At 42.2% G+C, this 24,854-nt stretch overlaps 1 protein-coding gene and 1 long non-coding RNA gene across 3 annotated transcripts in view; one reads left to right on the plus strand and one right to left on the minus strand.

Moving 5' to 3' along the window:
* The window catches only part of SEMA3F (semaphorin 3F), a 549,876-nt gene that overhangs the window by 73,280 nt on the left and 451,742 nt on the right, over positions 1-24,854 (plus strand). The window lies entirely within an intron of this gene.
* LOC115471636 lies at positions 499-14,040 on the minus strand. The gene is made up of 3 exons (XR_003942383.1): positions 13,956-14,040; positions 7,409-7,418; positions 499-510 (listed from the first exon to the last, which is right to left on the minus strand). It is a non-coding gene; the product is annotated as an uncharacterized LOC115471636 (long non-coding RNA).

Genomic DNA, 24,854 nt, shown 5'->3' on the forward strand with positions numbered 1-24,854 from the left:
GGCATCGTAAGGAAATCAGAGAGCAGTAGTAAATGGTGGCTGCTAGCAGGCACACTCGGCGGCCATCTTGTCTCCTCCTACTACCGAGAAACTTCCTGTATATTTTTTTTAAGGATGGAAGCCCAGAACTGCACTTTAAATTTGGTCTGAAAAATTCTTTATAATGATGAAACAATGACTTTCAACAAGGAGTAGGAGTGAGTTAGGCATACAAGTCGGTGATGGTGGAAGGATGGAACAGCTCTCCCAGAGATCAGAACTTTCTTTAAAGTTCTGGACATGCATGGCCCTTCCTGTGTACTGCTTTCTTCTCAGTTCCTTAGTTTTGTTTCTTCTGCTTTACTGAATGGATGGGTGACAAAGCTCTCCCAACAACTTTTATTCTTTTGTTACTTTTATCATATTTTATTAATATATTTTTCACTATGTAATTGAAGTTCTTCAACATTTATCAGTTCTTCAGGTACTTCAACTGTTTTTCCCCCCTGTTTGTTATATTTCTGATTTAGCCTTCTCTGTTCAGGAAACTTCCACTTTGAGGATCTACATCCATTGTACTTTAGCTGTAGAGGATCCACTCGTGACCTGAAAAATTGAATGTTTGGTATGGTCATGTCTATAGTCCATCGAAATAACCACATTGAATATCTGTATCACCATTGGGACCACCTTCATGACTTTCTGTCAGTGGTAGTAGTATACCAGACTACCCAAGACATGAAGGGATCATCTTCATCTCTCATTTGGCTCAGAGTCCTACCTCAGGTGAATACTTGCCACCTCTACAGAGGCCAGAGAGATCTGGATGCAGAGGAGCTATACATGAATTTACCCCTTTTTACTCTACTTATATAGAGAATCTCAATTCATTCAAAACTTCCCATGCACAAAGTGGCACAGGGCTCAAACTACTTCCCAGTGCCATCAGCATTCTTGGCACAGTAACCGTGCATATGGGCAGCAGAGCCTTCCATGTCATCATAGTGCTTGACAAGATTGCACACCAAAGTCTTTCTGTACAGAGGTCCAGGCATAATGCAAGCTTCCACTGAGAAATTGGATGAAACAGTTCCTCCATCTCTGTACAGCACCAGCAGTTTCATCACAGCCATTCTGAGGAGATGCTACTAGCTTTTCTCTTTTTGTAGAACATTCTAGATTGTTATGAAAAGGATTCCTCTAAAGAAAAACCTACTTTTCAGTTGTATGAGATCATGATTGCTAAACAGTCTTCCTGGATTATACTGTGTTGCTGTTATGCTGTTCTTATAAACTTGTTGCTTGCTCAATATTAATTTCATGTTTTGTTGTGCTCTCTTAATCAGATACAGATACCTGTGCGTCACTGCACAAAGTGTCACTTAAGAAAAAAAATAAAAGACCACAGGTATGCATGCATGAAAAAGAATAGGTGAAAAAGGGTGAAAAGAACAACAAGGAAGAGAAAACATATATGTTCTCCGCCAGTTGAAGGGAGAACCTTTCTCATCTCAACATCTCCGATGTGTCATTCATTAACAGGGTTGCCTTTTTATTTTCTACTTTGTCGAATTTGATTATGTATCCAGTATCTGGTCTCTGTGGTTTTGCCTTTAACTTAGTTCTTTCCTGCAGATTTTATGAAAACTTAACTGTTTTGTGAATGAACTGCTCTTTGCATTTGATCTGCTTTCTTATGTTCTTTCTTACATATTCCTTAATTGCAGATGGTTTTCCTGTCTTCCTAATGGTTTTTCAGGAGACTTCAAAGCTTGCTTCAAGGGGCAGTCTGCCACCCTCGCCAAGCTAAAGCCGTAGAACATGCTCTAGCAATAACAGAGGAATTCTGGTTACCGTTTAATAGAAAGGAAAAAAAAAAAAAAAGACTGGTGCTTCATACCCAATCTCACTTATTCAACTGTTTCCTTCCTACTATTAAATCCATTTTACTCTGCTGAATGTGTGCCCTTGTTCTCAAAGCTATATCCCCATTGATTACTGCTTTCCAGTGGCTCATTCAGTCATACTTCTTAGTTATCTTGAAGAAAATACTCTTCTTAGCGTTGGAGATTCCTTCCCAATGTTTAGAAATCCATCCTACATAATTTCATTTCTACAGCGATTCTTGGGCACTTCCAAGACTATTTCCTCTCAGAGAAAGGATGTACACAATTATTGTCTCTAAGTTTTGGCTGCTCACTTAATACTTACAAGCATAGTCAGACAGTACTTATTGATTTTGCAGTGCAAGGCTATGGCTGTTCCTTTTGTTTCCTTAGCTCAAAATGTGACATTTCCACCTGCTCTTTCCAGCCGCAAAGTCAGCTATCTTCTATTCAAGCAAGGCTGATGAATGCAGTACCCACCTTATCACAGCAGCTTATGATACCTTCTGAACATGACCATACCAAGCCAGAATCGAGCCCAGTGTGACATGTCCTCATAGGAGCAATTGGGTGGCCTTCACCTCCCCGTTTGACTGTACTGCTTGTATATCCCTTAGTACAGCCCTGCTTCAGAACCTTGGCCAGGGTCTCTATTTAGTGATTGCAGCCAGTTGTAGGACTGGATTCTCAAGGTCTACTGGAATCATCACTCCCAACCTCCCTCTTCTATACTTTTACCACAGGATTTATTTTATTGAAAAATGATATTCTGCTTAATCTACTATCCTTGGCGGATTATAATTGAACATGCACAGAAAAAGAGGAATAACATACATAACAGAACACTAAGGAGTGGAGGACTTGGAATATGTATATGTTAGAGAAAAGGAGAGAGAAAGGTGATATGATACAGACATTTAAATACTTGAAAAGTGTTAATATACAATCAAACCTGTTCCACAGACATAGGGGTAGAAGAACTAGAGGACATGAATAGAGGTTGAAGGGAGATATACTTTGGAGTAATGTCAGGAAATTCTTTTTCACAGAGGGTAGTGGGCGCCTGTAACGCACTTCCAGGAGAGGTGGTAGAGTCAAAAATAGTAAGCAAATTAAAAAAATGCATGGGATAGGCATATGGGATGCCTAAATAGAAAGAGGATGGAAGTGCAACATGGTTGTTGAGGTGTTTTGTTGGGCAAGAGTAGTGGGAACTAAGGTCAAAGTTGGACAGACTTCTATGGTCTGTGTCCTGCATATGGGAAAAGACAGGTGAAGCTTCAGCAACTCTTGTAGATCACCATGTTGTCACATGCTGCGACTGAGAGTGCTGTGCACCTTAGGGATGTGGAAGACATCTCAGCTGTTAAGTTGAATACTGTCAGCAATGCTTGTGGATGATATCAAACATAAATGGCAAGTGACCGACACCTGCAAATGCGCAGTAGAGTCGGAACGCTGAGAGTGTAGAAGTCCAAGCCCCGTCTCCACCAGCAGTACAGCCCAATAGGGAGGAGGGCTTGGATGGGCGTGGAAATCGGAGGAGGAGGGAGCAGGGAGGGAAGGAGGGGGCGGAACTGAGGGAAACAGACGCTGGGGGGAGGGCAGGGGAGAGAGCAGGGTTGGTGGATGGGGGGAGGCCATAGGAAAACAAAAAACTAGCCCCTTGTTACGGGCTTAACGGCTAGTATGGTTATAACCAAGACTTCATCATGTTTGGCTGCCTATATGGTTGGCATTGTGGAGACTTGACAACCAGTGTTTAAGCATGAGTGGCTGGGGCCCCGCACAGAGTGGTGGGCACGATTCTGGCCACCTTGTTTGGCAGACTGGATGGACCGTGTGGGTTTTTATCTGCCATCATTTACTGTGTTATCATACTTAGACAATAATCATCTACTAAAATTTTGAATTTTTGTTATATCTCTAATTGGTCAGAAACATCAATATGTGCAAGCTCTGGCATTACTCATTTCTCACGGAACGCACGCTGAAACAATATAGTTTTACAAATATTTTTTAAATGCCTCCACATTTCTCCGTGATCTCACAGAAGAAGGCGGTATGTTCCAGAGTTTTGGTCCAACTTGGTAAAAAATTGAGGCCCTGTATTTGTGCATGTGAATTATTTATTTATTTATTTAGATTTTGCTCACACCTTTTTCAGTAGTAGCTCAAGGTGAGTTACATTCAGGTACTCTGGATATTTCTCTATTCCAGTAGGGCTCACAATCTAAGTTTGTACCTGAGGCAGTGGAGAGTTTTGCCCAAGATCACAAGGAGCAGCAGTGGGATTTGAACCGGCCACCTCTGGATTGCAAGATAAACTGTATGAAAAACCCGCAACAAAAAAGCAGCGTTGAAATTATGCCAGAATCTTTGCAAACAGCTCAGACGATCATCCTTTTGAAGCCTGACAGGAATCCTTGCTCTCCCAACTCGTATAGACCAATCTCTTTTTACTTAACTTTAGAACATAAGAGTAGCCCTACTGGGTCAGACCAGTAGTTCATCTAGCCCAGTATCCTGTTTTCCAAACAGTAGCCAAGCCAGGTCACAAGTACCTGGCAGAAACCCAAATCGTGGCAACACTCTGTACTACAAATCCCAGGGCAAGCAGTTGCTTCCAATAGCAGACTATGGACTTTTCCTCCAGGAATTTGTCCAACTCTTTTTTAAACCCAGATACTCTAGCTGCTGTTACCACCTCCTCTGGCAAAGAGTTCCAGAGCTTAACTATTTGTTGAGTGAAAAAAATATTTCCTCCTATTTGTTTTAAAAGTATTTCCATGTAACTTCCTCGAATGTCCCCTAGTCTTTGTACTTTTGGAATGAGTAAAAAATCGATTTACATCTACTCATTCTACACCACTCAGGATTTTGTAGACCTCAATCATATTTCCCCTCATCTGTCTGTTTTCCAAGCTGAAGAGCCCTAACCTCTTTAGCCTTTCCTCATACAAGAGAAGTTCCATCCCCTTTATCATTTTAGTTGCTCTTCTTTGAACCTTTTCTAATTCCACTATATGATCACTTCACTCATTGTTCCGATTTCCATATCATTTATAAATAAGTTAAACGGTACCGGTTCCAGTACAGATCCCTGCAGCACTCCACTCTCCTCCATTGAGAGAAATAACCATTTAACCCTGCCCTCTGTAACCAGTTTCTATTCCACACCAGAACCTTGCCTCCTATCCCATGACTCTCTGATTTTCTCAGGAGTCTCTCATGAAGAACTTTATCAAAAGCTTTCTGAAAATCTAGATATACTACATCAAGCGGCTCATCTTTATTCATGCCTTCAAAGAAATGAAGCAAATTGGTGAGGCAAGACTTCCCTCTGCTGAACCCATGTTGACTCTGTTCCATTAAACTATATTTGTCTACGTGTTCTATAATTTCCTGGATTACCCCTAGAGCCCTTTTTAAAAATCAGCGTCACATTGGCCACCCTCCAATCTTCAGGTACTACAGACAATTTTAACGACAGGTTACATATTACTAAGAGCAGATCAGCAATTTCATGCTTGAGTTCTTTGAGTACTCTTGAATGTATGCCATCCAGTTCAGGTGATATACTACTCTTTAATTTGTCAATTTGGCTCAGTACATCTTCCAGGTTCACCAAGATTTCTTTCAATTCCTCCGCATCATCACCCTTGAAAACCATTTCCGGTACAGGCAGATCTCTTATATCTTCTCCCGTAAAGACCGAAGCAAAGAATTCATTCAGTTTCTTTGCTATGGCCTTGTCCTCCCTGAGCACCCCTTTTGGTCCTTTGTGATCTAGAGGTCCTACAGATTCCCTGGCAGGCTTTCTGCTTCTGATGCACCTGAAAAGGTTGTTAATATGAGTTTTAGCCTCTGCGGCAAATTTCTCATCATATTCTCTTTTAGCTTCTTTATTAATGCTTTGCATCTGACTTGCCACTGTTTGTGTTGCTTCTTATTTTCTTTGTTTGGGTTTTTTTTCCATTCTTTGAAGGACAATCTTTTGGCTGTAATGTCCTCTTTTATTTCACCTTTTAACCATGCTGGCTGATGTTTTCTATTCTTTCCACCTTTGCAAATACGTGCAAATACGTGGAATGCATCTGGACTGGACTTCCAAGATGGTATTTTTGAATAACGTCCACGCCTGATAGTGTCCTAACCTTTGCAGCTGATCCTGTTAGTTTCTTTTTAACTATTTTCCTCATTTTATTATAGTCGCCCTTTCGAAAATTAAATGCAGATACAGTAGATTTCTTTTGCAGGTTCATCTCATATAGTAGCTCAAATTGATCATGTTATGATCACTGTTTCACAGGGGACCCAACACCGCCACCTCTCGCACTATGCTCTCCTCGCCACCAAGGACCAGATCCAAAAATGGCTCCCCCTCTCTTTGGTTCCTGGACCAGCTGCTTCAAGAAGCAGTCTATTACATCTAGAAATTTTATTTCCCTGGCACTCCCTGATTTATTGATTCAGTCAACATCAGGGTAATTGAAATCACCCAAAACATTTCTTCATCTGTATGTTCGTTTTGTCCCAGTGGACAGTAGTACAGCCCTACAATAATACTCCTTCCCCTCACACATGGAATTTCTGTTCATAATGATTTCACGCTGCTATCTGTTTCATAAATACATAAGTATTGCCACACTAGGACAGACCAAAGGTCCATCAAGCCCAGTATCCTGTTTCCAACAGTGGGTAATCCAGGTCACAAATACCTGGCAAGATCTCAGAAAAGCTCAATACATTTTATGATGCTTATCCCAGAAATAAGCAGTGGATTTTCCCAAGTCAATTTAATAATGGTGTATGGACTTTTCCTTTAGGAAGACATCCAGACCCTTTTAAAACCCTGCTAAGGTAACTGCCTTTAACACTTTCTCTGGCAACAAATTCTAGAGTTTTATACGTTGAGTGAAGAAAAATTTCCTTTGATCTACAAGCTGCTTAAAAGTTGAAGGGAATAATGTGCATCCTTTATCCTGCTCTCTCATTAAGCACACAAACAAAAAAGCAACACTGGGCCTTCACCTGACTTGCTTTCAGCATTGTTGAAACCTCTCTACTGGGATTCCCTAAATGTCCTGTTTCAATAGTATCCTTCAAGGATACTTCACACCGAAGCATGTGCTCTTGGGCGACTGTCAGCTTTACCCCCCTCCCCCCATTCTAGTTTAAAAGCTGCTGTATCTCCTTTTTAAAAGTTAGCGCCAGCAGCCAGGTTCCATCCCGGTTAAGGTGGAGCCCATCCTTTTGGAACAGTCTCCTCCTTTCCTAGAATGTCACCCAGTTCCAGACAAATCTAAATCCCTCATCCTTGCACCATCGTCTCAACCACACATTGAGACTTCAGAGCTCTGCCTGCCTTTTCAGTCCTTCGCGTGGAACAGGGAGCATTTCCTAATCCACACCAGAACCTTGCCTCCTTATCCCATGCTCTTTAATTTTCTCAGGAGTCTCTCATGAGGATCTTTATCAAAACTTTGAAGTCAAGCTGTTTGCCAAGATTCAACCTCATAACCCTCCATTTCCCCAGGTACAAATAAGTACCTGTATACAATATGCAAGCCGCATTGAGCCTGCCATGAGTGGGAAAGCGCGGGGTACAAATGTAACCAAAATAAAATAAATAAAATATCGGGGAATGTTCCCTGGTGGGGTTTGTTAGAGGCAGGATGATCACTAAAAATCCACAAGTTTGGCTTCTTTGGAAGTAGTTACTAATCGTCAGTTGCCTTCCCTTTTAATTAGTTTTGACTCTGAGAAAGCTTTTGACCCTGTCTACTGGAGCTTTCTCTTCCAAGTTACGCAGGTGCATGGGATTACTGTTTTTTTTTTTTAATGTAGTGCGAGTTCTTTATTCCGAACTGTTAAATTCCGAGTTGTTAAATCGCAAGAGGATTATGGAAAATTACAAGAGAAGATCAGCTCCTAATAGATGTCAAGATAAATTCATCCATGTTGTCTGTGCAGGAAATTTATGATCACTTAAAGAAATATTCAAACATTTCAGATAGTTGGAGAATAAAAACTATGCCTTTGAATACATTGAGTGCATAAATAACATTCTTAAATCTGAATGGTTCAGTGCAATCTAGTAATCAGCTTTCCACACAGTCATAAGTACAGATATTTCTGTTTCCAAATTTTTGATTTTGTACATTAATTTTCGGAAGGCTGGTAATCCTGCATATGCCAATGTGTTTGCTGGAATTATTGAATTAGTAGCTTGTGACAGTGCTAAAGTAGTTTCAGCAATTAAGCAATTTTATTGTGATAATGATTTTGATATGAAAAGAATGGTGATGTTTACATCAAATGATGTATCAGTGATGCCTGGAAGACATAATGGTATGGCAATGATTTTACGTCAATCCATTCCTCATCTGATGGAATAAATCTGTGTGGTACATCATGAAGACTTAGGTATTGATGAGCCTGGAAACAGATTCCATTTATCAGAGAAATCAAAATGCGTATATGCATCATCTCTACAAAAGTTTGCAGATCTTAGGTGAAGTTTCATAAAATTGCTAAGGCATCGGAATGTGAAGCTATTTTATTTAAACCTCTGAACGCGGTCAGATGGCTATGTAGGCATTTTGCCAAGAACTTTGACATATTAGTAGAATATTGCAAAGGTCCAGTGCATAAATACTGCTTTGCCAAATTACTTAAAACAGAGTATTGTGTAGCATTGGTTATCCTTGATGATGTTCCAAGTGATCTAGCAGAACACTGCAAAACTCTTCGAAGAAATTCCTTGACAAGTGCGGAAGCATTTCAGTTTGCAAAAGCTAAAATTGGGAAGTTAAGGCCTCTGTATCGTCAGTGGTGTTCCTAGGTCAGCTGCCACCCAGGGCAGATCGCTGGGGATGCAGGGAGCAGTCGCATGGCTGCAGCTCCGCCAGTTCCTTTCCCTAGAACAGGAAGTAACATCAGGGGGAGCAGGGAAATGGTGGAGCCGACAGCCACGCGGTGCTCCCCCATTGCAGTGTGCACCTGGAGTGGACCATCCCCACCGCCCCACCTTTGGTACACCACTGAGTATCTTGAACAAAAAGTTCCCCTCAGTAAATCTGTATTAGAATTACTATCATCTTCTAGTGCTTCTGTTAATATACCTTCCATTCTTCAGTTTATTAAGTAGACTTGTGATCATATGGATAAAAGAATTCCAGATCTGGAATGCAGGATTGATTGGTGTTTTGATAAAGACTGCTTCACTACTGCATCCTATATAGGTAGTTTTAGCTTTGGACATCAATAACTTTCCAGATCGGCTAGCACTTTGTTAAACAAAGAGGAACCCTCTTTTGGATGGGAACTTAAGTTACTTATATCTGAGAAAATGAAAAGTAGGCTAATAAAAATGCTTTGTGGACTTGCAATTTTCATATAGCAACATGAAATGTTTACTGAACTACATCTTTTATGGGATGCTTGTGGGAACCTGATAATTATTGGGGTAAGGTAATTCCTGTCCATTAAGGACTGAAGATTGGATTAGATGTTTATTAGACTTTGACTGATTATCTTCCTCAGTGGATGGTAGAATTTGTTTGTTTGGATTTTAAATTATGAACGCTAGCGGTTCTTTCTGTTCCCTCTTTCCTGTCTCATATTGGTGTTCCTTTTTGATTATTGCTTGTTTTGTGGATTTTTATACCACCTTGTTATGCCTACAGGAAAGGCAATATATTAAATATAATCAACCATAAGCCATTAAAACTAAAATGAGGAACTGGTTTGAAGTTGAACACCTTGACAAATTATTATATGACAAAACTAGTACTTGTCTTAACAAGATTTAATTTGACCATTAGCTTTCATCCAACTTTGCACCATTCGCAAGCACATGAGAATAAAACGCAAAGCGTCATCAACAGAACCACTTATAGGAAAATAAAATTGAATATTGTCTGCATAAAACTACTGCAGTGACCCTTGCTCTCTTCCTCACGGATTATCTTCTGCAAAGCACGTTATTGTTGGACCAATCCTCTGCATGGGACAATGCCTTCGGTCAAGCAAAGCTGGCTAGTCTGTCCCTTTGAACTAATAGCTCTTGCAGTTGACTATTGCCAGCTGTTCTAGAGACTGACACAATAGCATAATGAGCAGCCCTGTGCTTGGAGCCACTCACATGTGCCTGATTCAATCCAGTTTGTCCATAGAAAAAAGCAACATTGCTTACTTGCAGCAGGTGTTTTCCTAGATAACAGGACAGATGAGGCATGCAATCTCATCCACTTCCCCAAGAGATGCCTAAGTGGTCGAACTTTGGAACTGAGGGGCAGAGGAGACCACTTCATGGCAGTTCTGTCGTGGTGCCATTGGATGACGTTTCAATCCTGCAGTCCACTGAAAATATCTGTTACAGGAAAGCCGCATTGCTTTTCATCATTTTTTGTCACTAATCCCTGTTTGGCACACACAGAAATGTGCTCCGCCTCACCTGCTGATTTCCACCTTTAACAGTTATTTCCAGTTCACTAACTAATATACCTGTATCTTTCTCTTAATTAATGTTAATAGGCACTGCTTCATTCAGACGATAATGCACCTGCCTGATTTTTTGTTCTCTTTCAAAATCTCTTCTACTTGTCCATAATAATTCTCTTTTGCCTGAGTTTTCTTCCTTTAGGATAGGATGCCCCTGCTTCAGGATGATGCCAGATGTGAATGGTTGGTTTGGAAGATGACTCAGTGAGAGCCATTTCAAAGCTATGGGGAAGGTTCAAGAAAGGATGGAATAGCTGATAGCGTCCCAGAATTCAGATTCTACTTTTCTCGTAGTACCTTAGCATTTTGCAGAGAATTTTGGAACTGCCTGAAAAAGTTCATGACTCACAGGATGTTCTTAGTACTCTCAAGGAAAAGAAGTAGAAGAGGTGGAAGAAGGAAATGATTAGCGTGTGACTAGAATGGAAGAAAGGAGAGTCGCTATTCTTATCACTATTATTTTGCTTTTCGTGTGGCTCCCTGACAAACAAAACATGTATAGGGCAATTTCTAAAATAACTGCATGGCATGCAAGCATATTTTTAAAGGGATATTCCACATGGGGGTTACCCTTTAGGAAACAGAGAGTGGGGTTAAATGGGCAGTATTCACAATGGAGAAGGGTAGTTAGTGGGGTTCCTCAGGGGTCTGTGCTAGGACCGCTGCTTTTTAATATATTTATAAACGATTTAGAGATGGGAGTAACTAGCGAGGTAATTAAATTTGCTGATGACACAAAGTTATTCAAAGTCGTTAACTCGCGACAGGATTGTGAAAAATTACAGAAGGACCTTACGAGACTGGGCGGCTAAATGGCAGATGACGTTTAATGTGAGCAAGTGCAAGGTGATGCATGTGGGAAAAAAGAACCCGAATTATAGCTATGTCATGCAAGGTTCCACGTTAGGAGTTACGGACCAAGAAAGGAATCTGGGTGTTGTCGTCGATAATACACTGAAACCTTCTGCTCAGTGTGCTGCTTCGGCTAGGAAAGTGAATAGAATGTTGGGTATTATTAGGAAAGGTATGGAAAACAGGTGTGAGGATGTTATAATGCCGTTGTATCGCTCCTTGGTGTGACCGCACCTTGAGTATTGTGTTCAGTTCTGGTCGCCGCATCTCAAGAAAGATATAGTAGAATTGGAAAAGGTGCAGCGAAGGGCGACTAAAATGATAGCGGGGATGGGACGACTTCCCTATGAAGAAAGACTAAGGAGGCTAGGGCTTTTCAGCTTGGAGAAGAGATGGCTGAGGGGAGACATGATAGAGGTATATAAAATAATGAGTGGAGTGGAACAGGTGGATGTGAAGCGTCTGTTCACACTTTCCAAAAATACTAGGACTAGGGGGCATGCGATGAAACTACAGTGTAGTAAATTTAAAACAAATCGGAGAAAATTTTTTTTCACCCAATGCATAAATAAAGTCTGGAATTCGTTCCCGGAGAACGTGGTGAAGGCGGTTAGCTTGGCAGAGTTTAAAAAGGGGTTAGACAGTTTTCTAAAGAACAAATCCCTAAACCACTACTAAATGGACTAGGGAAAAATCCACAATTCCAGGAATAACATGTATAGAATGTTTGTACGTTTGGGAAGCTTGCCAGGTGCCCTTGGCCTGGAGGATTGGCCGCTGTCATGGACAGGATGCTGGGCTCGATGGACCCTTGGTCTTTTCCCAGTGTGGCCACCAGGGTGACAGTTATAAATATACCCAAGGAGTGGCCTAATGGTTAGTGCAGTGGGCTTTGATCAAAACTAGCACTTGAGTGGATTTGATCCCCAATGCAGCTCCTTGTGATCTTGAGCAAGTCACTTTAACCCTCCATTGCCCCAGGTATCAAAAAAAAAAGTTAGATTGTGAGCTCCCTAGGGACACAAAAAGTACCTGCATATAATTTGTACAGCGCTGCGTACATCTAGTAGCGCTAAAGAAATAATTAGTAGTAGTAGTACTACTTTTCCTCCCCCAACTCCTCTCTGCCTCAGTGTGGGTACTTTTACCCACAATAGCAGGGTGGGGGGGGGGTGGGGCACTTTTCAGTTGAGCTTTGCCTATAGATAAATTACTGTTTAGTGAAGTAAAAGCTTTAAAAATTACCTTCGTAATGAATAATAATACAAGAAGTGGTGGTGAGTAAAGCGTGAGAAAGTGCGATTGGCATAGGACCAAGGTAGGAACTTCCTGTTGAACAGGTGACTTGGTAGAAGAGAACTCCAGAGTTGTGCAATGGTAGGGGATATCTAGAACCATGAAGTAACCTAGTAACATAGTAGATGACGACAGAGAAAGCCCTGCACGGTCCATCCAGCCTACCCAACAAGATAAACTCATATATGCTACCTTTTGTATATACCTGACCTTGATTAGTATCTGCCATCCTCACGGTACAGACCGTAGAAGTCTGCCCCGCCTCCCACCACCGGCTCTGCCACCCAATCTCCGCTAAGCCAGTGATTGACCATTGAGTGGACGAGTAGCCTAATGGCTAGAGAAGCAGGCAGAGAACCAGAGAATCACAGTTCAAATCTCACTGCAGCTTCTTGTGATCTTGGGAAGTCACTTAACCCTCTATTGCTTGGAGTACAAACATAGAGGCCCTTCTACTAAACCGCAATACAATTTGTAGTCACTGCAGCATAACGTGGGAATATACTTTCCAGTGGCTACAAATTTTACATGTTACCCAGTGGGACTGTAACTAGCATTTTCTATTGCTGGTCCTGCGTTAACAGTTGCAGTTAGCATGCTGTACCTAGCGATAGTTAATGCAGGAGTACTTCCTGCCTCGTAAGTGCTCCTACGTTAACTGTGCATTAGCCATTTAGTGCATGGTAAATGTAATGTGCTAGCTGGCAAATGCTTCCATGCCTGCTCCCCGCCCCATGACAGAAAAATTCCAGTAATGGACGGTTTAATGCATGGAATCAGAAAAAGAACAGAAAAACTGTTAAAGTGGTCACGTGATAGCCTCTTTCGGTGCGTTAGCTGCGTTTTAAATGTTTAACACACTTTAGTAAAAGGGTCTGTAGATTGTAAGCCCTCCAGGGACTGGAAAATACCCACTGTATCCTAATTCAACTCACCTTGAGCTGCTACTGAAAAAAAGTATGAGCTAAATCCAAAAGTAGCTGATAATCAAGATAATTATGTTTTCATCATCTGTGCCCAGAAATAAAGATAGAAGCAGAATCTCTGTTGTGCATTCAACTACCGCTGTTTTTCAATGAAATTCCTGTAGTTGCTTAAAGAACACCTTGCTCCAAAATCGTACTCAACAGAGATAAATTTGATATTTGTCTACAGTTTGCTGGATCAGCAACACCATTGCTTCCAGTCTTTAAGAATGAAACAAGCACAGATTTCTTAAACCTCTTGGGCACTGATTCTTCCATTAGTAAATCATTAATGAACGTTTTAATAAAACCATATGCAGCTAAGTACATGAGCATCACCATAAAGGGAATTACAATAATCTAACTGGGATATGACTAAAACTAGAGGAGGAATACAGAGAGAATGTATATCAGGTAAATGATGAACAGAATGAATCATTCTCAAAATAAAAAAGCAATTAGAGACAACATAAGCAATGCCATCTAAGGCAGACCAAAGGTCCATCAAGCCCAGTATCCTGTTTCCAGCGGTGGGCAATCCAGGTCACAAGTGCTTGGCAGAATCCTAAAATAGTAAAATAGATTTCATGTTGCTTATCCCAGGTATAAGCAGTGGATTTTCCACAGTCCAACTTAATAATGGTTTATGGACTTTCTTTTAGGAACTTATCCAACCTTTTTTAAACCCTGCTATGCTAATCGCTTTTACAATGTCCAGAGCTTAATTACATGTTGAGGAAGAAATATTTTCTCTGATTTCTTTAAATGTCCTACTTAGTAGCTTCATTGCATGAACCCTAGTCCTTCCACTTTTGGAAAGAGTAAATGTGTAATTCACATCTACCCATTGCACTCCACTCAGGATTTTATAGACTTCTTCTATCATATCTCCCCTCAGCCTTCTCTTCTCTAAGCCTTTCATTTTAAAAATTTTGTTAAAGTATTTATATACCGCTTAGACCTATGCGATTTACAGTTTTCATTTTATAGGTTCTGGGTCTGTCCCTAGTGGGCTCCCAAGTCTAAGTAGTACATTGTACTACTGTTGTACCTGGGGCAGCGGAGGGTTAAGTGACTTGCCCAGGGTCTCATGGAGCTGCAGAGGGAATTGAACTTGGTTCCACAGGATCTCAGCCCACTGCTGACCATCAGGCTGCAGCGGGAATCAAACCCAGTTCCCCAGGTCCACAACCTGCTGCACAAACCATTAGGCCACTTCTCCACTCCTAATAGGGAAGTTATCCCATCCCTTGCCACAACTGATGGTGTGGATAACATGAGGAGGGAGCTAGCAAATCATGAAGTATGGTCCAGATTCGACAGCTAAGATTTAATGTTAAAAAATGTAAGGTCATACATTTGGGTTCCAAAACCTCAAGAGAGTTGAACAGTGGACATGGAACCAGTTCTCTGCAGGGACTGCTGATCTAAGGAAGAACAGATTGGACCTGCTTCACTTAAGATAACCTAATCTGCCCCCAACATTCTCTACGATCCAGCTGACTCATCCCTTCCTCTTTTATTTCCTTTGAATTTAAACTGTCCACCAATTTACCCAAGCTTAACATCCCAATAAGATTGAAGAGTTGTAGAGCTGATACCACTACTACTTAACATTTCTAGAGCGCTACTAGGGTTACGCAGTGCTGTACAAATTAATAACTAAGGACGGTCCCTGCTCAGAAGAGCTTACAATCTAAAGGACGAAATGTCAAGTTGGGGTAGTCTCGATTTCCTGAGTAGAGGTGTTGTGATTAGGTGCCGAAAGCGACATTGAAGAGGTGGGCTTTGAGCAATGATTTGAAGATGGGTAGGGAGGGGGCCTGGCGTATGTGCTCAGGGAGTTTGTTCCAAGCATGGGGTGAGGCGAGGCAGAAAGGGCGGAGCCTAGAGTTGGCGTTGGTGGAGAAGGGTACTGAAAGGAGGGATTTGTCTTGAGAGCGGAGGTTACGGGTAGGGATGTAAGGGGAGATGAGGGTAGAGAGGTAAGGAGGGGCTGCAGATCGAGTGCATTTGTAGGTTAGTAGGAGAAGCTTGAACTGTATGCGGTATCTGATCGGAAGCCAGTGAAGTGACTTGAGGAGAGGGGTGATATGAGTATATCGGTCAAGGCGGAAGATAAGACGTGCGGCAGAGTTCTGGATGGACTGAAGGGGGGATAGGTGGCTAAGTGGGAGGCCGGTGAGGAATAGGTTGCAGTAGTCAAGGTGAGAGGTAATGAGAGAGTGGATGAGAGTTCGGGTGGTGTGCTCATAGAGGAAGGGGCAAATTTTGCTAATGTTGTAGAGGAAGAAGCGACAGGTCTTGGCTATCTGCTGGATATGCGCAGAGAAGGAGAGGGAGGAGTCGAAGATGACACCGAGGTTATGGGCAGATGAGACGGGGATGATGAGGGTGTTATCAACTGAGATACAGAGTGAAGGGAGAGGAGAAGTGGGTTTGGGTGGGAAAACAATAAGTTCAGTCTTGGCCATGTTCAGTTTCAGGTGGCGGTTGGACATCCAGGCGGCAGTGTCGGATAAGCAGGCCGATACTTTGGCCTGGGTTTCCGCAGTGATGTCTGGTGTGGAGAGATACAGCTGGGTGTCGTCAGCATAAAGATGATAGTGGAAACCATGAGGAGATCAGGGAGCCTAAGGAAGAGGTGTAGATTGAAAAAAGGAGGGGCCCAAGGACAGATCCCTGAGGAACTCCAACAGAGAGCGGGATAGGGGAGGAGGACGAACCATGAGAGTGTACTCTGAAGGTACGATGGGAGAGATAAGAGGAGAACCAGGAGAGGACAGGGCCCTGGAACCCAAAGGAGGACATGCTGGAACATGCTGGATACTTTTCTGATCAGAGGTCAGTGACTTCACTTTTGAAAACAAAGTTTTAGGCCGATTCAATGCAGTGCCAGTCTTATTTTGCACACATTTCTTTTTCCAAAGGTAGACAGTCCAAATATGGTCCAAAAGACAGCAGTGGTGGTCCAGGAAAGGAGGAGAAAACCAAGGGTTTCACATGCGCTTTTATTGAAGAATAGCCCTTCTTGGCTGAGTTTTGGCATCAGCCTTCATCAGGGGTCAACAGAGTCTTCAATGTGAACTGAATGGGACACAAGTCCATACACAATCTCCTTAGGAACCGGTACAATCCTCCGAGGTGCTACTACATTCAACCATTGTTCACAACACATTGCATTGCCTTGATTTTAGCCATTATGTCTGTTCCTCCCTCCCCCATATTTTTATTGTTAATTTTGGAAACTGCATAGATATTCTTTTCTAGTATATTATAGTATATCAAATAAACTGAACTGAACCTGTAAAACAAGGTTCTACCAGCAACTCCACATCTCATCGTATCCCACACCTCAATAACAATCTGAAACTTAAGCAGGTCTCTCACAGAACATATCTTAGATTCTCCTTGCTTCCAGTCCTTACCCTCATATCTACTTGCAACTAACCTTATCAAATGATAAGCCCATGAACTTGATCCACAAACCTGCCTGTAAAAACAAAATCCAAAATGTGACATTTGATATGTATAGACACCAGAAACAACGGAGAAAACCCTAGAGCTCCCATAATGATTACAAGTCCATCATAAAACTCTTCCGCATCCAAACTGTCTTTCTCATTAAAGCCCCTCGTAACCTTTAATGGGAGTAACCCCCACACGAGATATTGCTATCTGCTGTATTAACTATTAACAAACACTTGGAGGTCTGTACACTAAATAAAGTGCAAGGAAGAGGAGCTTCACCAGCAGTTTCTCATGCACTGTGGTTTCCTAAGACAGTCACATTTTGTTCTTTCTTACTGTAAGAAATTCTTTTATACATGTGTGAATGTCAGTGGTGTCCCCAGTGAATCCTGTGCAGTGAGGGGGTATTACAGAGATCATGCAAATGTGACAGGTTTGTGACTGAAGCGTAGGAAGCTGCTTTTGGCTTCTTGCCCTTACTTCCTACTAACATCCCAGTCCTTGCATGTTTAATGCTGTTTCCCCGCCTCCTACCATAGGAGATCAGTGTCACCCGCATGACGTTGAATGCCGAGGAAAGAGAGTTAAGAGCCCTGGTTTATGCATAGTGTAATGAGCCTGATAATGTATTCTTCATCTTGGAGGAAAGTGTTGCCCCAAATACTTCATTATGTACTTATTATTTCCCTGTGCAGCCTCTGCTTGAGGTTAAGATGCCATTTATTTTATTTGTCTGTGTTTTCCAAGTAGCTGTTCGCCACAGCCTCTTCTTTGGCCTCAAATTTATAAACTGATTTTATTGAATTTTAATGTGGTACACATTTGTAAAGACCAAAAAGTTGAACGGACTGATATACATGAAAGTTTGAATTTTGTATACACCTGCAGAACATAGAAACACATAAATTGTCTTTGTCTGGGATTTGTAGTATGGAGTGTTGCCAGGATTTGGGTTTCTGCCGGGTACTTGTGACCTGGCTTGGCCACTGTTTGGAAAACGGGATACTGGGCTAGATGGACCATTGGTCTGACCCAGTATGGCTACTCCTATGTTATGTTCTTATATCTTTTATTTGTCCTGATATACTGCCTTTCAAGACTCGCTATCGAAGTGGTTTACCATAATAATAAAAAACAATACCGGTCAATATTCTAAGTGATTTACGTGGTCAGGCGAGGTGCATAAATCGTGAGCCGCCCGCTGATATTCAGCGACACTTTAACCAGATGGTGCTGCTGAATATTGGCTCTGACCGGCTATTTTTGAAGTGGGACAGAGAGGGGTGGTCTAAGGGTGGGGTCAGAGAGGAGATGGCAGATATGTGAGTGCTGGCAATATTCATTAATGATGCCTGCATAAGCTAAGCGATCATAGTAAATGATGGCAGATAAAGACCTGAACGGTCCGTCTAGTCTGCCGAACAAGATAAACTCATTTTACATGGTATGTGCCAGGGGGGTAGCCAGACTATGGCGGGAGGGGGGTCCAGAGCCTGAGGTGAGGGGACACATTTTAGCCCCCCCTCCCCGGCGCCACTGACCCCCCCCCCCGCAATTGCTAAACCCCCCACCACCAACTTTGACCCCCTGCCATTGCCGAACCCCACGCCATTTCCGCCCCCCCCACCGACAACCCTCTCGACCCCTCCCCATCCCGCTGGCGCCTACCTTTGCTGACGAGGGACCCCAACCCCCGCCAGCTGAGCCGAGGTCCTCTTCTTCCCAATCCCGCGCAAGGCTTCGTTCTAGTCTGATGTCCTGCATGTTGTACGTGCAGGACATCAGACTAGAATGAAGCCTTGCAGGGGATTGGGAAGAAGAGGACCTCGGCTCGGCTGGTGGGGGTTGGGGTCCCCTGCCAGCAAAGGTAGGCGGTGGCGGGAGGGGGGGTCGTCGGCAGGGGGGTCCAGGGCCCTGTGGCCCCATACTGGCTACGTCCCTGGTATGTGCTACTTTAAATGTATACCTGAGTTTGATTTGTCGCTGCCTTTCTCAGGGCACAGACCGTAAAAGTCTGCCCAGCACTGTTCCCGTACTAAAGGTTCTGAAAACCCCTTAAAATTTACACTCCAGCCCATCCATATCTATTCAGCCACGATCAGGGCGCAGACCGTAGAAGTCCGCCCAGCATTGGTTTTACTCTCCAATTACCGGCGTCACCACCCAATCTACACTAAGATTCCGTGAATCCATTCCTTCTACACAGAATTCCTTTGTGTTTATCCCACGCATGTTTGAATTCCATTACCATTTTCATCTCCATCATCTCCTGCGGGAGGGCATTTCTGTGAAAAAATACATCCTGACATTACTCCTGAGTCTGCCCCCCCCCTAACTTCAATTCACGTCCTCTAGATCTACCACCTTCCCGTCTCCAGAAAAGGTTCATTTGTGGATTAATACCTTTCAAATATTTGAACGTCTGTATCATGTCACCCCTGTTTCTCCTTTCCTCCAAGGTAAAAACATGTTCAGGTCGGCAAGTCTCTCCTTGTACGGTTTGCAGCGCAAATCCCAAACCATATTTGTTGCTTTTCTTTGCACCGCTTCCAATCTTTACATCTTTAGCAAGATACGGCCTCCAAAACTGAACACAATACTCCAAGTGGGGCCCATTGATTCAAAAGGGCTATACATAAAATGCTCATTATACATTGTTTAACCTTCCATATAATATCAACGTAAATGTGAACATATTAGCGGGGATAGACCAGCCTTGGTGCTGATAAGCTCCTTGGTTAGTGCAGCTCCTTGTGACTGTGGGCAAGTCACTTAACCCTCTATTGACCCAGGTACAAAATAAGTACCTGTATATACGTAAACCGCTTTGAATGTAGTTGTAAAATACCACAGAAAAGCGGTATTTCAAGTCCCATTTCCCTTTCCCTTCCCTTGTACCCCCCACCATCAAATAGTGCTCGCAGATCTGGGTGGTTTACAATGTAAAATAAACCACTCAGAAACAGGGAAAGGAACTGCAGAATTTGATAGGAAAGGATATCCAATCATACCAGCTCATTCAAAGCTTACAGCGTGAGGGTATCTGGCGAGTTGCCATGGGACAGTTCCCTCTGAACAGTTCCTAGTAGAACTTCCAACCCACCAATTCCCGCCTGGAAAATTCCCTCCTTGGACTTTTCCCCTCTGACAAATTCCCACTCAAGGGGATCAATTCCCTCCTAGGAAAGTTCCCCGTAGCTATTTCCCATCTTGCAAAGTTTTTGTTACCAGTACGTAGTTTTTGATCTTTTTTTCCTTCTGTCATAATTTTTTATGAGAAGCGTCATTGCGTGGTGTGGTGTTTGTTGCGATGGGCAGAGGTGAAGTTCTTAGTCTTGGAGTGGAATTGGGTGGGAGCGGAATCGAGTGGCAGTGGGTTAAATTTTAGGGTGAAGCATTTAGTCTGAGAACAGAATTGGGTGGGAGTGGGTTAAATTTTAAATCTCCAATGTAGGTTTTGACTGATTATTGTTTTTGTGTGTGTGTCACATTGTTTTTTTTTAATTAAAAATTTTTTTTTGCTTTTAAGTCCATTACGGCTTTGCAGGTAAAATATATTTTTTTAATATTATATTTTATGTTCCTTATTAATTTGGATTTTCGGGGTTTAGAACATTTTTTTTTGTGTGGCGTGCTAAAAGTAATGTTTGGGGAGATGTGTGTGCTATGCCAAGATTAAATGTGGCAGTATTTATTTATTTATTTATTTTATTTTATTTCTTTGTTGTATTTGTATCCCACATTTTCCCACCTATTTGCAGGCTCAATGTGGCTTACATCGTACCGGAGGTGCATTTGCAGTCCCCAGTGTTTACAAATACAGAGTGATGTTGAGATGAGATAGAGTTCACGTGGGACAGCCACATAAGGTCGTTGAACAGTGGGAGAGTTGTGTTTTGTGCATTTTGAATTCTAGTGTTATTGTGTTGCAGAGATCAGTCATTTGTTGGGTTGGTAGGGTATGCCTTTTTAAAAAGATAAGTTTTTAGTGTTCTCCGGAAGTGTAGGTGGTCATACGAGGTTTTCATGGCTTTTGGTAATGTGTTCCACAATTGGGTGCTTATGTAGGAAAAGTTGGATGCGTAGGCTGATTTGTATTTGAGTCCTTTGCAGCTTGGGTAGTGCAGGTGTAGGTACGTTCGTGATGATTCGGATGTGTTTCTCGTTGGTAGGTTGATCAAGTCTGTCATGTATCCCGGGGCTTCACCGTAGATAAACTTGTGAACCATTGTGCAGTTCTTGAAAGCAATGCGTTCTTTAATTGGGAGCCAATGTAGTTTTTTGCGGAGGGGTTTTGCGCTACCGTATCGGGTTTTCCCGATGATAAGTCTGGCTGCCCTATTCTTAGCAGTCTGGAGTCTCTTTAAGGTTTGTTCTTTACATCCCACATAGATTCCATTGCAGTAGTCTAAATGGCTTAGTACCATTGATTGTATCAGATTGCGAAATGTTTCCCTCGGGAGGTATTGTTTCACGCGTTTGAGTTTCCACATTGCGTGAAACATTTTCTTCGTTGTGGATGCCATTTGGTTCTCTAGTGTTAGGTAGCGGGTTATTGTGATGCCGAGGATTTTCAGGCTGTCTGAGATAGGGAGGGTGTGGTCTGGAGTGTTGATAATTGTGGTGTTGTCCACGCTGTGTTGAGATGAGACAACGAGACAGTGTGTTTTTTCTTTGTTGAGTTTCAGTTGAAATGCATTTGCCCAATTTAGGGTGTTTGTGGTTATTTTTTTCTCTTTTTGCAGGTTCTACACTAATCTTTCTATTAGCAAGAGGGACTTGCAAACTATTAATGCGGAAGCACCTACTGCCTCCTATTTAAGAAGGTTCTAAAAGCTCCTGTGTTAATTCAGTGTTAGTCAGTTTGTGCATACTAATGTGAGCGCACCAGTGATAAGTCATCACTGATCGAGCTGTTGCTGCTGGTATCTTCATCTCGAGAGATACTAAAACGGCCCATCTCGGCTTTAGTCATGTTTCAATTGGCTCGGCGCTGCGATCAGTTGGAAAATCCCTTACGTGTCTTGTTTTAGCCGGTGCTTGACTGTACAAGAATCAATCCTCACGTCTCTATCCCTCAGGGAGAATCCGTCCAGCCGCTTTCTGTCCCGTTCGCTGCCACCAACGTATTGTTTATGCTATTAGTAAATTAAATTATCTAGCAGCAATTGATAATATAAAAAAAAACGTCAGTCTATAAATAATAAATATTTACAAAAAAACAAGCACAACACATTACACGATAAATAAAAGAGACCCGCCCGGATTTACATGCCCATTCTCCACTAATGGCACGCCCCCTCCAAAATTATTTTTTAGAAAATAATGCACACAGAAAAGAAGATGATATTGCAAAATGCTTTAGTGCATTTTGTGGCAAGTGTTTTTTTTGCATGTGAGAGCTTAATACCTTTTAGTAAAAAAATTCATAAGCCTTATTTCATACTACTTCTGGTAAAGGATCTGTCTAAATGATTGCCCTTTTCAGGATTACTTCTATACTGCCTATATACATTTTGGAGTTAACAGCTTTCAGAAATCCACACAGCAATCAAGATGAAGTTCTGTAAATTACATACACAGAAGAAACCCTTTTTTTTTCTTTTAATATAAAATCAAACCATTATTTGAATTTAAATCAAGAGTTTTGTAGGAGACTGCAGGTGCTTATGTGGCCCTAGGTTTGATAAATCACAGGCAAAGCTAGATTATGAAAATGATTTATCTTGGGTTTTGCATATGGTCTCTAAAGAGTTGGGGTTAGAAAGCTGCATCAGAATGAGCAGGACTGTTCCTGTTTTTCAGGTGACTACAACATTTAGTTGAATTCATCTGTTTCAACAAGAACAAAATTAATGTATGATTAGGCGAGAAGGCTCTGGCATATGCTCAAATTACAAGAACAATTAAAGGTTTAAACCAGCTTTACAGTAATTTCAGTCCTGTGTAGTGGAAGATGAAGAACATAAATCACAGATAATAGAGGAGTTATTTGGATCAATAATGATTCTGTGGAGAGTTCAGTGACATTTGGGAGGCTTTTAAGGTTATAGTGAGGAGTTCTGGCATCTCTTATATGTCTTGTAAAAAGCCAACGGGGATAAATAAGAAAAACGAATTAATCAAAAATGGTCTCATAAATGAGACTTGGAGATAAAAATGAAATATTTTAAAAACCTAAATTTGATCTGGAGCTTATGGACACACAGAAAGCTGAATATATACTAAAAAAAAATCAATAAATAATTTATATACATGTCGTCATAAAAGTGGTAAGAAGTATGTAGAATTACTAAACCAGAAGAAATTAAGAGGATGATGATATGTATCAAATAGAAGAGGGTATTACATGGGATCCCCAAGCTATTAACAATAGATTTCTAGAATAATAATCCAAGTATGTAATAGCGTGAGGCACAGGGGGAGAACAATAATGAGTCTCTCTGTAGATCCTCCAAACCTCTGGCTACAGAGTAATCCTCGCGTTGTCTTTTCATGTATTTTTGCGAACAAAAGCTACCTTTTCAGGAAATACATTGGACTGTATTACATAGGAATTGTATGCCCTTCTGTTATATACCTCTATTTTTTTTTTGATAACTATAGGCTCTTTTCTTGTAATTCCTAGAACTAACTTCTTCAGGGGCCCTTGTGCTAAACCGTTAAGCTGTTAATGTGCATTGTACCATGAAGTAACTGCTAGCACAGAGCTGAGTTAAGGGCTTTTGGGTAATTTAGCAGTTACTGTGTGATAAGTGCTTTTTCTATCAGGGGATGTGGCATCGGTGGAGAGTGGGTGTGGAAAGCATTTGTCAGTTAATGCGCTGCACTTACCACTCACTAATTGACTGACTAAGGCAGAGTTAACGGTACTACTTACCACTTCCTAAATAGGAGGAGTTAAGTGCTTGTACTTTCACTGGAAACAGGTACTGCATGTTAATGTGAACACATTAACACATGTGGACGCCCATCTTATTTTGATAATACTGGTTTCCTTGTCATCAAGCAGATGAAGCCATTACGTATGGGTTATGTCCATCAACCAGCAGGGGAGATAGAGAGCACTCAAACTTTCACAGTGCCCTCTTGGTCAGCTAGCTCCACTGCCTCTTCAGTATTCTCTATCTCCCCTAGCAGGGTGGCTGCAGCTTGTTCGAGCTCCAGAAAAATCTGCCGGGAGGTGGTTCCTGGCTTGCCAGTTGTTAACCGGGGTGTTGGAGGCTATAGCAGCCTCACTTTAAAGGCACATAGGTTAGCCCTTTCCCTGCCTTACCCATACCTCTGTGGATGTGGACATATTGCCTTGCTTTCCCTGTCCTTATCCACCAACAGTGGATGCAGGCATATAGGTTCGCCCTTTCCCACTCATCTGAGCCTCCGGAGTCTTCAATACCTCTGCTTTCCTCACAGCTTAAAAAAAAAAAAAAGTTGCGTCGCGTTTTTAAACGCAGAGACGCTGGAACAGAGGTTTTTGACCTGATTTTCAGCAGGATCGTAGTTGTACACTAGATCCTTTGAGGTAAGAGTGTTTTCCAACTCCTCCGGGGTGGGCCCGCGATCGGGGCGATTTTGGCGCGAAACCGCCATCTTGGATTTTACCGCCGTTTTTTGGCGATGGCTGCGGACAATGTAAAGCGCTGTTCCACTTGTGGCAAGCGCAAATCAGCAGCAGGGCTCTGTAAATCGTGCTGTACTGGTGTAGGAGCCGGCCCGAGCATGGCGAGCGATGTTTCTTCCCGCTCTGAGCTGGCAGCGGGTGCCATTTTGCTTACACCACATGGCGCGGCCTCCGTGGACATGGAGAGACCTGAGCCGGGTGGGGCACCTCGAGATGAGGTTATTTCAGGAGTGGCTAGCACCGGACAGGATTTGGGTGCCCAGGGTGAGATTTTCT

This window comes from Microcaecilia unicolor, chromosome 6, assembly GCF_901765095.1.
Source record: "Microcaecilia unicolor chromosome 6, aMicUni1.1, whole genome shotgun sequence".
NCBI classification, from domain to species: domain Eukaryota; kingdom Metazoa; phylum Chordata; class Amphibia; order Gymnophiona; family Siphonopidae; genus Microcaecilia; species Microcaecilia unicolor.